The following is a 13,837-nucleotide window of genomic DNA, read 5'->3' on the forward strand; positions in this document are numbered from 1 at the left end:
TGAAAGAGAAGACATTTTGAGTAAGCAGAAGCAATACCATATTCAATTAAGGATTCTGTAGTTGTTAACTTACATTCCTAAGTTGAGAGCCAGTAGGGATTACTTAATTTTGACAAGTTGTATCATGAGACCTCTTCTGGAGGTTTTAGTAATATGGATAACAACATTAACTGTGAGATATAGTATCTGTGTACAGAATTCTGTCTGTCTAATACTCACGGGCGATGTGGTGAATTTGTAAAGCGTAATGGTAGACTTGTTCTGCACATATTGTAGGACAGTGATCATCGGATATTTGATTCATAGGAATTTAACATTATATATAAAATTCAACAATAAAATGCGGTTGGCGGATAGGTAAAAATTAAATGGCGTATGGCTTTTAGTGCCGGGAGTGTCCGAAGAAAAGTTCGGCTCGCCAGAAGCGGATAGGTAGAAGTACGAGATGAGACACAGTCATGTTCCAAGTTCGAAATATGCCATGAAGTTTCAAGATATTCCAGTATTATCCTGGGGAAATCAACCATCGTATCTGAAAAATACATGTCAACGAAACCGATTACTGAAAATAGTATCTAACGAATATTCTTTTAATAAGAACATTTGAGGGCAAATTTATATGTATTTGTAAATAATCTCCAACCAAGATTGGAAAAAGAATTTTGATAGCGATTTAAATAGGAAAAATATATATTACTGTAAATCGATTCTCTTCTTCTTCCTCTTAGAATTTCTCGCTTTCTTGAGGTGAATTGACCCTTAGGTTCAATTTCTATTTAAGGTGGACGTCGTGGAGATGTGTGTTTGTGTCCACGATCCGCCACCTCCAAATATCATAGAGTTAACGGGCAATTATTGAAAGGGTACGTCTCAACATCACTCCAGGGTCATCTGCACCCTTGAAACGCTGCCACGTCGAGCTTCTGTACTTCGTCAAGTCAGGGAGAGTCACACATGATATTCGGTGACGTTGCATGACCTCTGCCCTGTGATAGTATAATATATAAAAATATAGTTCATTTATTCAACATACATTAAAATAACAGGACGGACTAGCCAAGCAGTGCAAAGGTAATGGATCTACCTCTTGCTTGAAAACCATGAATTCCAATCCGCCTCATGCAACGATATTATTCTGTATCTGAGGTTTGCAACAGAGTTTCCTCACGCTAATGAGACCAAATGAGGGTTTCTCTATAACAAAGGCAACGAATCTGGCATACAATCCGAGTGAAGTGACGTGCATTACGAAGTCATCAGAATCCTCTAGTTTTAAAATTGTTGAAGAGGACACTTTTTCTTATTCAGAGTATTAATTGAACTGTATTGTAGAATGTACATTTTCAGAATATGCATTGGGGATCCATAAGCAATTATAAGTAATACAATAAACATGAAGATAGCATAATATACTAAAATACGTGTTAAATATACAGGGTGAAGCGTAATTCGCGCACTCGGGCGTCGCAGCGCGACTCCTCACATGCCAGCAATAAAAAGATGTCTCTTACAAAATTTCGTCTTGCGAGTATATCCGGTAGAAAACGGACGTTGAAGAGTAGCCATCTGGCAACACTGTAACCATATGTAGGGTAACTACCGCTGTGAGCACGTTCTCGTCGTGTTGTACAGTTGGTGCAGTGGGTTGCAGTGCAGCTTTTGGTTGGCATGCAGGAGGTCGATGGTTCGATCCTGGGTTGAGGCGCATTTTTTATTTGCTAATTTCCATCTGACATTACCTACTGTAATACAGTAAGACACCGTTTCTGAGGTGACATGTATCCTACATTTACAACATTTTGTAACGCTGAAACAACAAATACCTGGTTAGACTAATAAGAAATAGACAGCTGAAACAAACAGGTTTCACATCTAGTAGATGAAGTGGTGCGAATAAATTCACGCTCACGACGTGGAAAGGGCGCCTTTCAAAGCTGACCAATGAAAACGATTGTTCGTCCATTTCTAGGATCGTAGTATGTAAGTGCAAATGGTTTCTAGTGGACCCACTGCAATCGCTGTTGACGATTAAGATGCCAGATACCATACCACCTGGACTACATTTACGAAAGAAAAACATACGCCTGAACCCAGGATCGACCAGTTGACCTCCTGCATGGTAACCCAAAACTCTATCCACTGCACCAACTGTACAGTACGACTAACTCCTGTTGACAGAGGTAGTTACCATACATGTGGTTACAGTGTTGCCAGATTGCTACTCTTCAACGTCGTTTTTCTGCCGGATATACTCGCAAGACGAAGTTTTGTAAGAGACATTTTTTTATTGCTGGCATGTGAGGAGTCGCGCTGCGACGCCCGAGTGCGCGAATTACGCTTCACCCTGTATACTATAGTCTTCAAAGGGTTTTGAATCTGAAGGATTTGTCGTTCACATAACTCTCCAAGGTCATCTGACAAGGTAACAGTTGTTCTGGCTAATTAACGTCCTTCAGGTTGTACGAACCATGCATTTGGTAGCGTTTTAGAGGACTAGACTAATTTTTCCGCTATTTTTCCCAAATTTTGGTAGAGTCGCGGATGCGAAATGTGTCACACATGTGGACCTGAGCCTGGTTTACTGTCTGATGTCCCACCTGACCTAATGTCATCACTATTGCATTTTTCTGTGGTGGCTGGTAGAGTGGTATATTTTATGTATGTGAAGGTCAGGAGGCACTACGTGTAGGGGGCTTGCCCTTTTAGCCTGGCGTTCCAGAGATAATGTAAAGGTTTATGGTAAATAAATAATGAATGAATGAACGAATGAAAGCCGCGGATGGAGGCGAATGCTATACCGAGGCCTAGGATATGAGGAATTATTCATACGTGGCTAAATACGCCCAAGCCGGTCAAGAATCGAGCAATGAGCCCTCCAAGTCGAAGGGAGCAATCTACCAAGGAGCCAGACAGTTTTACTTAACAAAATGGTGACTGAAGGATGAGTAGAGACACCGCATATATGAAGTTACGTCTCGTGTTATACAAATCCCACTGCTTACATCAATTCAAGTTGGTGCAGGGTCTTGTGCAAAGCACGGCTATAATTGGCACTAATTTAGGTGTGAAGATCAACTGTCTACATTAAACCAAAACTTTTAATGAACAGAGTTCTCTTGCGATGTCTTTCATGTTGTTTACGAATATGAAGGTTCATCAGAAGTAAACAACTTACCACCACCGTACAGCCAGTGTTCATTTAACCCGTAGCCGCCTCTAGACAATGTTTTAGTGTCCAGACTTCGTTTCCAATGATAGCACAGGCCTGCAAAATTAAGGGTCTTTTCTCTCACAATTCGTACCAAATGTATAGCCTTCTGGACCGTTCGATCACAAACTGAGCTCAGTTTGTCTCTATCACGTATCTTTTTTCACCTACGTGCACTGATACCTTCAGCAATGTAAATGTACTTATAAGAATTTAATATGAAAAACTGAAGAAATGAAGCAAATACGAGGGTTGGAACTTAAATAGCGGCAACACTGCTGTGCAACGGAATCTGACATTGCCACTGATAGCACACGTTGGTTACATACCTACCTTACCTCAGAGCAAATGGACTCGCCCTTCCCACATCACCTGCGTGCGCACAAGCGAGAGAAACACAGTCTTGTGAGGTAGCGGTCTAACGTAACGTTGTCACTATATTTTCCAAACAGGAACAACGGCGTTGGATCAAGTTTGAATGTGCCAGAGGTCGTACAGCATGCCAGTGTCATCAAGGTCTTCAAGAGGCTTGCGAGGAATCTGCATTGCCTTACAGAACAGTGGAACGTTGGGTAAAAGCCTTCAAAGATGGTCGGCAAACTGTGGCGGACATTGATAGGGTAGGTCGTCCTAGGAGCGTCAGTGAAGAAGTGCGTTACTCTTACCGCGTTACTGGCCGGTGATCGAAACCAGACGATTCGTGAGTTCGCCCAAGAAACCGGATTAGCGCATACGACTGTGCTTCACATCCTGAAGGATCGCATGGGCATGCGAAAAATTGCATCACGATGGGTTACTCATGATTTGACGGAGATGCACAAATGTTTGCGTTACGATGCTGCTAAGACGCACTTGGAGCGCTATGAGCGCGAAGGAGAGACTTTCTTACGCCGTATCATAACCCTGGATGAGACATGTGCCAAATCGTACGAGCCAAAACTGAAACGCAAATCGAATGAATGGCGTCATTATGGGTCACCACGAAAATCGAAAGTTCGTCAGACCCCAGTACGGTGAAAGTTATGGTCATCCTCGTGTTCGACTGTGATGGTGTTATCCTAACGCATTACATTCCTCCACGGCAGACCATCAATGCACAGTATTACTGTTCGTGTTTGGAGCACCACCTGCGACCAGCTTTGAGAAAGAATCCACCCATCATTTTTCACGACAATGCTTGGGCGCATACAGCATAAGCTGTGGCTGATTTGTTCGGTCGATGGGACTGGGAAGTACTGTACCATCCACCATACTCCCCAGTCATAGGTCCTTGTGACTTCAATTTGATTCCGAAGATGAAGGAACCACTTCGTGCCATTCGCTTCAGAACTGTTGAAGAGATTCGACAGGCAGTAGACCCAAGGTAACTAGAATATAAGGTAGGCTACTCCAGCGGTTGAAGCTTCCATTGACTGGAGCGCTCTGACGTCACTCGCGGTATGAACGATAGCGAGTAAGGAACACAGTCGCAGTACAGCAAGCCTGTGAATTCTTGTGCCTGTGAAACATCTTCACAATCTTTCATCAAATAATAGTCTGGTTTAGTCCGATTCGATAAGTAACGGCACTTCCAATAGATTTTAAAACGAGAAAATGCGTTAAATTTCGTCACATGCTGAGCAGGTAGAACATCAACTATCAAGCACATGACATATAATACGATAAGAAATAAAATATTGCCATGCAACTCAAAATAATTAATTTATTTCCTGATGAAGTAAATATTTAGATTAAATGGCATAGGAAAATATGCATCATATCGACATCATTATAGAATTATATTAAATTATTAAAACGTACGTGTCAGGAAACTTAATTACTTGATGATCCAGCCCAAAGCTTAGCCTTCTTATTGGCATATTTTCTCAGTGCTAGCTCCTTACTCTTTACATTAAAATGCCATATCCTAATAAATGTCCTGGTCCTTACGTAGAGACAAATTATTTTGTCATGGAATACTGGAAATTTTGACTTAGTAATAGAAGTAAGAGTTTTCACTTTTTTGCATCTGGATACAGTCTTACCGTGAAACACACCAAATGAAATCTCGAACTGGGCTACATTTTTAACCACTCATGACTGGGATGTGTGAGGCCACCTTTTGAAATAACCGAGATCCAGTAACAGGTCTCTTCTCGCACGACATTTTTGTCTCTTTCTTCGTATTTACTGTATATCGGATCACGGATACTGTATTATTTCACGAGATTCGAAATATATTCAGAAATATAAGTTATTAGCACATAATAATGTTAATGTTATTGGATTTTACGTCCCACTAACTGTTTTTGAGCACCTTCACCACCGGACTGAGACTGGATCGAACCTGCCAAGTTGGGCTAAGAAGGCCAGCGATCTACCATTTGAGTTGTTACTCAACCCGGCTATTAGCACATAACAATAATTATAGAAAATATGATTTTCATTCAGTCATTTATATCTGACACCTTTTTACAGTACGAGCTGTAATAATGGAGATATTCAAGAGTTTATTACAAAGTGTTTCAATAACCAAGCATTGCTGACGAGGAAGTATTGTTATGCCATCACAGCAGCAAACTAACTGGCTATGATGGTTGTTGTCGTTATTGTCTTTATAATATGCGAAATAATAATAATGTTATTTGTGTTACGTCTCACTAACATTTACGGTTTTCTGAGACTCGAGGTGCCATAATTTTGTCCCACGGGAGTTCTTTTACGTGCCGACAATTTATAGCGCCACACACGTTTCCATAATATGTTGACTGCATTTTAATCAGTACAGTGGTTCTACTTCAGATACTGACAACACGAACACTGTTCACGTAGTGAACCACTATAAAATTACTATATATCCGTGATCCGATATACAGTAAATACGTAGAAAGAGATAAAAATGTCGGTCGGTCGGTCGGACGGTCACTTGCTTTCTTGGCTTACGCTGCGTGAACCATCAAGGATAGACCCCAAGTGTAAGCGTACGAAATGTAGAGCATAGAATCCTCTACAAAAAAGTCCCGGATGGCACATACCTATTTCCAACCGGCTGCCCTCTAGAAGCGATTTTATGCTACAGTCCGCGGTAAAAAATGTAACTCCTTAAAATTAAATAAATATTTCGACATTATCCACGAGTTCCTCATCAAAATAAATTGTTTGACCTCCTCCAGTATTTTATAAGGATTACAATAACCTTGTTAGGACATTATTTGCATGAATGGTTTCATACCACATGACGTCATGCAGAAGGCGGACAGGGAGAGAAACAAGTGAGCGCGATGCGGGAAGAGACCCCTGTGCAGTAGACCATTCCATTCGCACCATCAACAGAACAGGCTCTGCTAAAGTTATACTACGACTTCTACATCGCTGGCAACGGGTTATGCACAACGCTGGTGACTACATTGAAGGACAGTAAAGGTTGCTAACATGTAACTTTTTGTATCTGTTGTAAATAAATAGATGCCACTATATAAGTTACAACCTTCGTATTTAAGGTATATTTTACAAAAACTTCTTCATTCTCATAAAAAGAAATCTCACATTTATTCAAATGCTCCATCCTGGCTTTTTCTCTTGTTGAAAAATCGTACTTTATACCAATATGATCATAGTCACAGCCTTCTAGTGTGTGTTTCTGATGCTGGCTAACGGCTAAGTACACATATTTAACACTAGCAAATGTACCCGTGCTTCGCGACGGTATTCTACACTGTATACGGATTTCTCCGTAAATGACTGTAAAGGCAGTGAGTAAGATTATATTAAATTGCGTGTCCCTTAGCGCTCTCCGAGAAACAAAAGAGGAAGGATGCCATACGTTGTTTCCGATGTAAGGTAGGCATTGGGGAAGTTTTGTTGATAGTCGCAGGCCACAATTTTTACTGCCAATCACAATCGAGTTCGAGAGTTTCTACTATAACGGAAGGCTCAATTGGCAAACGCCATTCACAGAAGAGATGGAAAGTCTTCATTATAAAGACAGGTCCATTTTCCTAATGTCAGTCACAATCGAGTTGGAGATGTTTGATTATAATCGAGAAATACAGCGCTATCTAACGTATCAACAATCGAGACATGACAATAAGTCATAGAACAAAAGTTGTAAATCTCAATAAGTTGAACGGCGATTGAGCTATCTGTTTTGTAATACGACTTACCATTTAGCCACCAACTACCCCGAAACGAAGGTCTGCACCGTCATTAAATATGCATCAATACATTTGAACAGCTTGGAACTTTCCCTCAAATAAAAGAGTGTCCAGGTTTCAAGATTATCATTCACATATATAGGAGTAATTAAGGAAGAAAGTAATAAAGTTAAGATAGTTGAAATTAATATAAAATAGGATTAAAACTGAGGACAGCCGAGTAGGACATATATGTAAATACCAAGTGGATGTATTGGAAAGTAATATTTATTTATTTATTTATTTATTTATTTATTTATTTATTTATTTATTTATTTATTTATTTATTTATTTATTTATTTATTTATTTATTTATTTATTTATTTATTTATTTATTTATTTATTTATTTATTTATTTATTTATTTATTTATTTATTTATTGACTTTAGCAGTGGCGAAGTTAGGGCTCGTGGCCCTCTCTTACACTTAACGACATAATTAATCTACAGATAATATATATATAAGAAATGTACTATTCTATCATAAAATCAAAGATAAGCTAAAAATTACAGATTTGGACAACATATAATGAAGAAAGAAAGCAGAGTTCAACAAATAAAATAGAATAAAATTCGGAGCGTATAGATAATGAGAAAGAGACAAAGTCATAATGAAAAAGTAAGATACAAACTGGAAGAAATAAGCAATGCATAAAGAGAACACAATAGGTAGTAAAGTAAATGGAAATATAAGTATGGCCATAAAAGTGATCTATGTACATGAGTAAGAAGCTAAATATTATGTGCATGCACTATGATGATAATAATAATAATAATAATAATAATAATAATAATAATAATAATAATAATAATAATAATAATAATATCCATCAATACATTGTGACGATAAAAGTTATGGATATAAAAAGGCGGTAACAGATGAGAAATTTAGGCGCAGGGATTCTTAGGTAAACAGATAAGAAGATGACTTATTGGGTTATTAATTGAGGCTAAGGAGACAAGGCAGAGGCAGGAAATTAAATCGGAAAACAGAAGTAGAATAGAAATACAGTAAAAATTATAGCAAATGCCAGAAAACATCTTACGGTGTGGAATATTGGGCTACACTCCGCTCTACTGTTCAAATATCAACAACGCCCCTTAGTAATATTCGAGGACGATTGTAACCTCCAACGGTATTCCACCAATAACCAGCATAATGGCCGATTGACGTCTCTCTTGTTATCTACCCAAGGAACCACCACCAGTTTACAGGAATGATGACGAAAATGGCAATAGTTTACTTCCCTGCCAGCAAGCAGTCAGAGACGTTGCCATGGTAACCTGTAGGTTCGTTGTCGGTCTGTCGAGCAGTCAGTGCAGAGCATGTGACCCACAGCAAATAGTAATTTTCTCAGTCATTTGAAGACTAAGCGAAATTATGTACTCAACAAAAGTTGTTTATAATGAAGTGACGTTTCACATGTAGTCCACGGATTTTACAGAAAATCAATAGTATAAGTGATAATGGAAGAGGACTGTCCATGTTTCCCTATAAACCCCGTCAATTCAGACATTTTTAACTCATATGCATGTCAAAACCTTCCACGATATGACTATACTCTAAATATGAAGATTGGTCGAGATCTATCCAGCCGTTTCACCGTGATGGTGGAACAAACGAACAACACGAAAAATAAAAACCACAGATACGGTCTTGAGTTGATCGAAAACGGATAAATATTTGAAAATTGGCAAAACAAACGAAATTACAGACAGCAGATCCCTTACAACTTTATTTACATAGATTATAATATTGAATCATCAATACAGCTGAATCACAATTATATTAATGCTGCCAGTAGTAAATTAACATTTGGAAATAAGGCTGCGTGATGCGCCATTCTTATATATTCTTGCTTCAACACATAAACTTAGAAGGGAGCTAAGGGTTTAAATATAGTACATTGTGAAACAAGCCTATAATGGCTTCGCTCGTTTTATAAATTCTATACGAGTGTCTTAATAGACATTGTAGGCGAGTTGCATACGACTGTTTATGCTCGACGAAAATTACAACTCTATTTTTTAAACATTCATAAATTTCTGTCGAGATGTCACTTGACAGTTGAGTTTACTGAACAGAGCGCAGAGCGCATGCGCTGGGTTATTGATTTTCCGTGAGTGGATCAGAGACCTTGACAATGTCATATGTTTTCAAAGCTTTATTTCAAATAAAAATTGTTTATTGTACAGTTGATAAAGTGAATTTGTGGGAATGTGCCGTGTGGTTGTGGAATATTGGAAGTAGAAGGTGCATTGATGTTAATGTGTGTTTCCGACATGTTTGATTTTACTATCCTTACCTAATCGGTCAAACATTTGTATCATAATGAAAATCTGAACTTTGATTACTGGAGAACCTGTATCATGATGAAATTTTAACTGTAATGTGCCTCAGTAAGATTCAGTTTTCTGGCATATAATGTTTATATTTCAGCATCGTCGTGCATAAAAGTGTTTTATACTGATTCAAAGTATCAGCAAGTTAGTATAAGGAAAGAAAGATTTAAAAAACGCGTTGATCTCCTCCATGCGGTCACAAGTTAAGACGCTTGGGAATAAAGTTTCCAGGGGAATTTTCCATGACGTAAAATCATACTCTGCTTGAAGAGAGAAGCGCCACCGTTCAAGAAACAAGGAATAAGTTCCGCCCACGCGAAGGAAAACAAAAGACGTTGCGCGTCAATAAAGTCATGGAGATCACCAACGGGATATGCTGAATACGAAATATAAAGCCGACTTTTACATTCCCTGTGGTACCTGCAATACGCGAGATGCGGAGAATCTACATGAAAAGAGAATCTATCAAAAGTTCAGTCCCAGCAGTGTCAACTGCGATAAACAAACAACTTCCATAAACTAACAGAGTAACGAGGGTAAGGGTGACAGTGACCGTCAACGTAGCGAAAAATCAGCAAATGACCTATATAAATAAAATCATAACGACCGCGTGTCTGTGCATTGACTATTTTCATATATTTATCCGTTTCAGGTGTAATAATGACCATCTGAATACTTTTTTAGCTTTAGTTTCCTGAAAGACCTGATTTTTAACCACATATCCCAAAATAAAGATGGCCGCACAATCTGTCAGGCGAGCTAGAAAATTAAAATACGGCAAAATTATAGCTTTTAGCCTGTAACCGACGAAAAAGTTCCAAGATGTTTGAACTTTTCACTTTTACCCCCGAAACATGTCGAAATATTGAGGCAAATTTTATGACGGTGCAGACCTTCGTTTTGAAGTATTTCGTGGATAAACGGTAAGTCGTATCACAAAACGGGTGGCACAATATCAGTTCTACTTCATTTGTCCTATGACTTTTTGTCGTATCTTTCAATCCCTTAGATTTGGCTCTATTACTCGATTGTACGTAAATTTTGCAATTTTTACACGTATAATTAATAGTTTGATGCACTAATAGGAAAGATAGAATCATCAAATTCGGCACGTACACTAGTCCACCCAGTAGCCATATGTGAGCCAAATTCTATGCTTCTAGCTGTCACATAAATATCCGAAAAGTAATCCACTGTGTGAAAATCTTACCCAAATTTTACACTATTCAACGTTCCTAACTCAGTCTAACCCATGAACGGAGGAGAAGCTAGAAAATGGCATAGGGTCAACCATTTAGACCGCTAAAAGAGGTGTATTATGGTACAATCTGTTTGTCGATACGATGTACCGTTTAGCAGCAGTTAATCTGTGAATGAAGGGCTGCAATATTGGATACGTGCATATACTTTCGTATATATATTCACTGAAGTCGATTTGTAGCGATCTAGGAAGTGTGTATCTGCTATTATAATTAATACTCTACAAATCGATTGTAACTATCTGCAGGAGGGCGTTTGCTATTGTAATCAATACTCCCCCTCTCCGACTCTTGTGTAACTGGCATTAGTAAGGAGAGCCTGTCATTATAATGAATAATTTCCTTCTCGATTTGACTGGCAGAGGGCAAGGGAGCATTCAGATTTGTTCAAAAATCCCCTACCCATGTGTGTTTGGCAGTAGGTAAGTGTGCCCGCAATTATAAACAAATTTACCCATCTAAAATATGACTGGCGTTAGGCAAAGTGGCCTACTATTATAATGGAATATCATCATCTCGGTATGACTGGCAGTAAGCTGGCTGGCATTAGGGAAAGAGCCCTGTCATTATAATGATAACAGCACCACTCAATTTTGGCTGGATGTAAGGAAGGTGCCTGTCTTGATAATGATACCTCCTCAACTGGAATGTGACTGGAGGTAGGAATGGGGGCCCGCCATTTTAACGAAAACTCCCCAAATCGATTGTGACAGCGCAGTAGGCAATGGGACCTGTAATTATAATGTAAACTTCCCAACTCGATTGTGAATGGCAGTAGGCAAGTGAGCCTGCCGTCATCATCACAACTCCGCAACCCACACTTTACATTGGAAATGACGTACGGGGACCTCGCCATACCGTTTCTCGAATAACATCTAGATATATGTAATTTAAAAACATCCTATTCACTGCGTGTAAAGTAATTTTCTTCGATATCCGAATGCAAGGTAGAATACCGTAGCGAAACGCGGGTACATTTGCTTTTTATTAAATAATTTTTAGTTAGAAGTTAGTATACAATCGCACGTAATCAGATTAAGAATACGTAGCGATCCTCGTGTTCTGTTCTAATATATTTCAGCCAGTGTCATTTCCCTCGATGATTCTGAACTCCCTTTTGCTGTGTTCGGTACTAACCCTTGGTGTAGGGATAGCGTGCGTACCTTCCATCAGGAAGTCCTGGGTTCGATTCCCGTTAGGTCTAGGAATTCTACTTCTAGACTGAGGTTGGGAATGCGGTTCACTCAGTCTTGTGAGGCGGAGTGAGTAGCTGCTGATATCGAATGAAATAAAAATCACTTTATTTGCAAATGAGGTGCCCACCTCGGTGGCAAATGACACAAAAATAGATTTTTTTCTTTTTTTGCTAGTTGTTTTACGTCGCACCGACACAGATAGGTCTTACGGCGACGATGGGACAGGAAAGGGCTAGGAGTGGGAAGGAAGCGGCCGTGGCCTTAATTAAGGTACAGCCCCAGCATTTGCCTGGAGTGAAAATGGGAAACCACGGAAAACCATGTTCAGGGCTGCCGACAGTGGGATTCGAACCTACTATCTCCCGGATGCAAGCTCACAGCCGCGTGCCTCTACGCGCACGGCCAACTCGCCCGGTCAAAAATAGATTATTATTTTTATTATTATTATTATTAATATTTTTATTATTATTATTATTATTATTATTATTATTATTATTATTATTATCAAGTACTAAATTTTAAATTTAAAAAATAATTCCTGAAATACGGTAATATATAATTTACACTAACAATTTTTCTATTAAACACAAAGATCACCCTTAATAAATGTTTATTATTTACAAAATTCTACTCACGTACACAAAGGGGCATGCAAAGCTAGAAACCCCAGCGACTTCAAACCCTCGTGTGCACACAGTAGGGCTATTTCACTTTTATATTTGCAGGCTCTCCGATTTTATAAAGTACAAACAGTCATCATCATCATCATCATCATCATCATCGCTCCAGTAAGCCGGTGCAGGTGTTTTCGAGAGAGTTCTAGTTCGTCCTGTCCATCCACCCATCCACATATCTGATGTTGTGCATTTTGCTGCAAATTTTTGGATCCCTTCTTGCGAGGTCAATGAAAATGTGCGTCTCCAGAAATCAAAAGGCGCCCCTCCGGGCCCCTTACGAAGAATATTCAATTTATAGTATGCTTTTGGGGTCCTATTTTGCGCCATTCTTCTTATACGCCCATACCACCGTAATTTACTTAATCCTAAGTTCTGAAGTGATACTAAGAACACGACGAAGACCCAGTGCGGTGGATTTGGTCAAAACTAGCAATGACTGACAGGAACTGGACCCGGGCCTCTTACAGGTATCACACATATAAGAGACGCAAATAAATAAAAAAATATAACCGGAATGGGGGCAAGAACATAAATTTATTATGACGAGAAAATAAAATAAAAAAGGTCGCATAGGCGAAACAAAGGGGCCAAAATCAAATATATTAATCATACCTGGCCCATAATCAAAATACAAAAGATTCCCAGTTTATCACACATTCACACTCTCTTATCTTGATAAAAGACTTAATGAAAGTACAAGGGCTTGGCATCTACCATCATTAAATGAAGAACATCAATTTAGGTGGGTAAACAGTATTTCTTTAATGCACATCAGGTCTTTTTTGCTAGGGGCTTTACGTCGCACCGACACAGATAGGTCTTATGGCGACGATGGGATAGGAAAGGCCTAGGAGTTGGAAGGAAGCGGCCGTGGCCTTAATTAAGGTACAGCCCCAGCATTTGCCTGGTGTGAAAATGGGAAACCACGGAAAACCATTTTCAGGGCTGCCGATAGTGGGATTCGAACCTACTATCTCCCGGAT

Source organism: Anabrus simplex, chromosome 3 (genome assembly GCF_040414725.1).
Source record: "Anabrus simplex isolate iqAnaSimp1 chromosome 3, ASM4041472v1, whole genome shotgun sequence".
Lineage (NCBI taxonomy): Eukaryota > Metazoa > Arthropoda > Insecta > Orthoptera > Tettigoniidae > Anabrus > Anabrus simplex.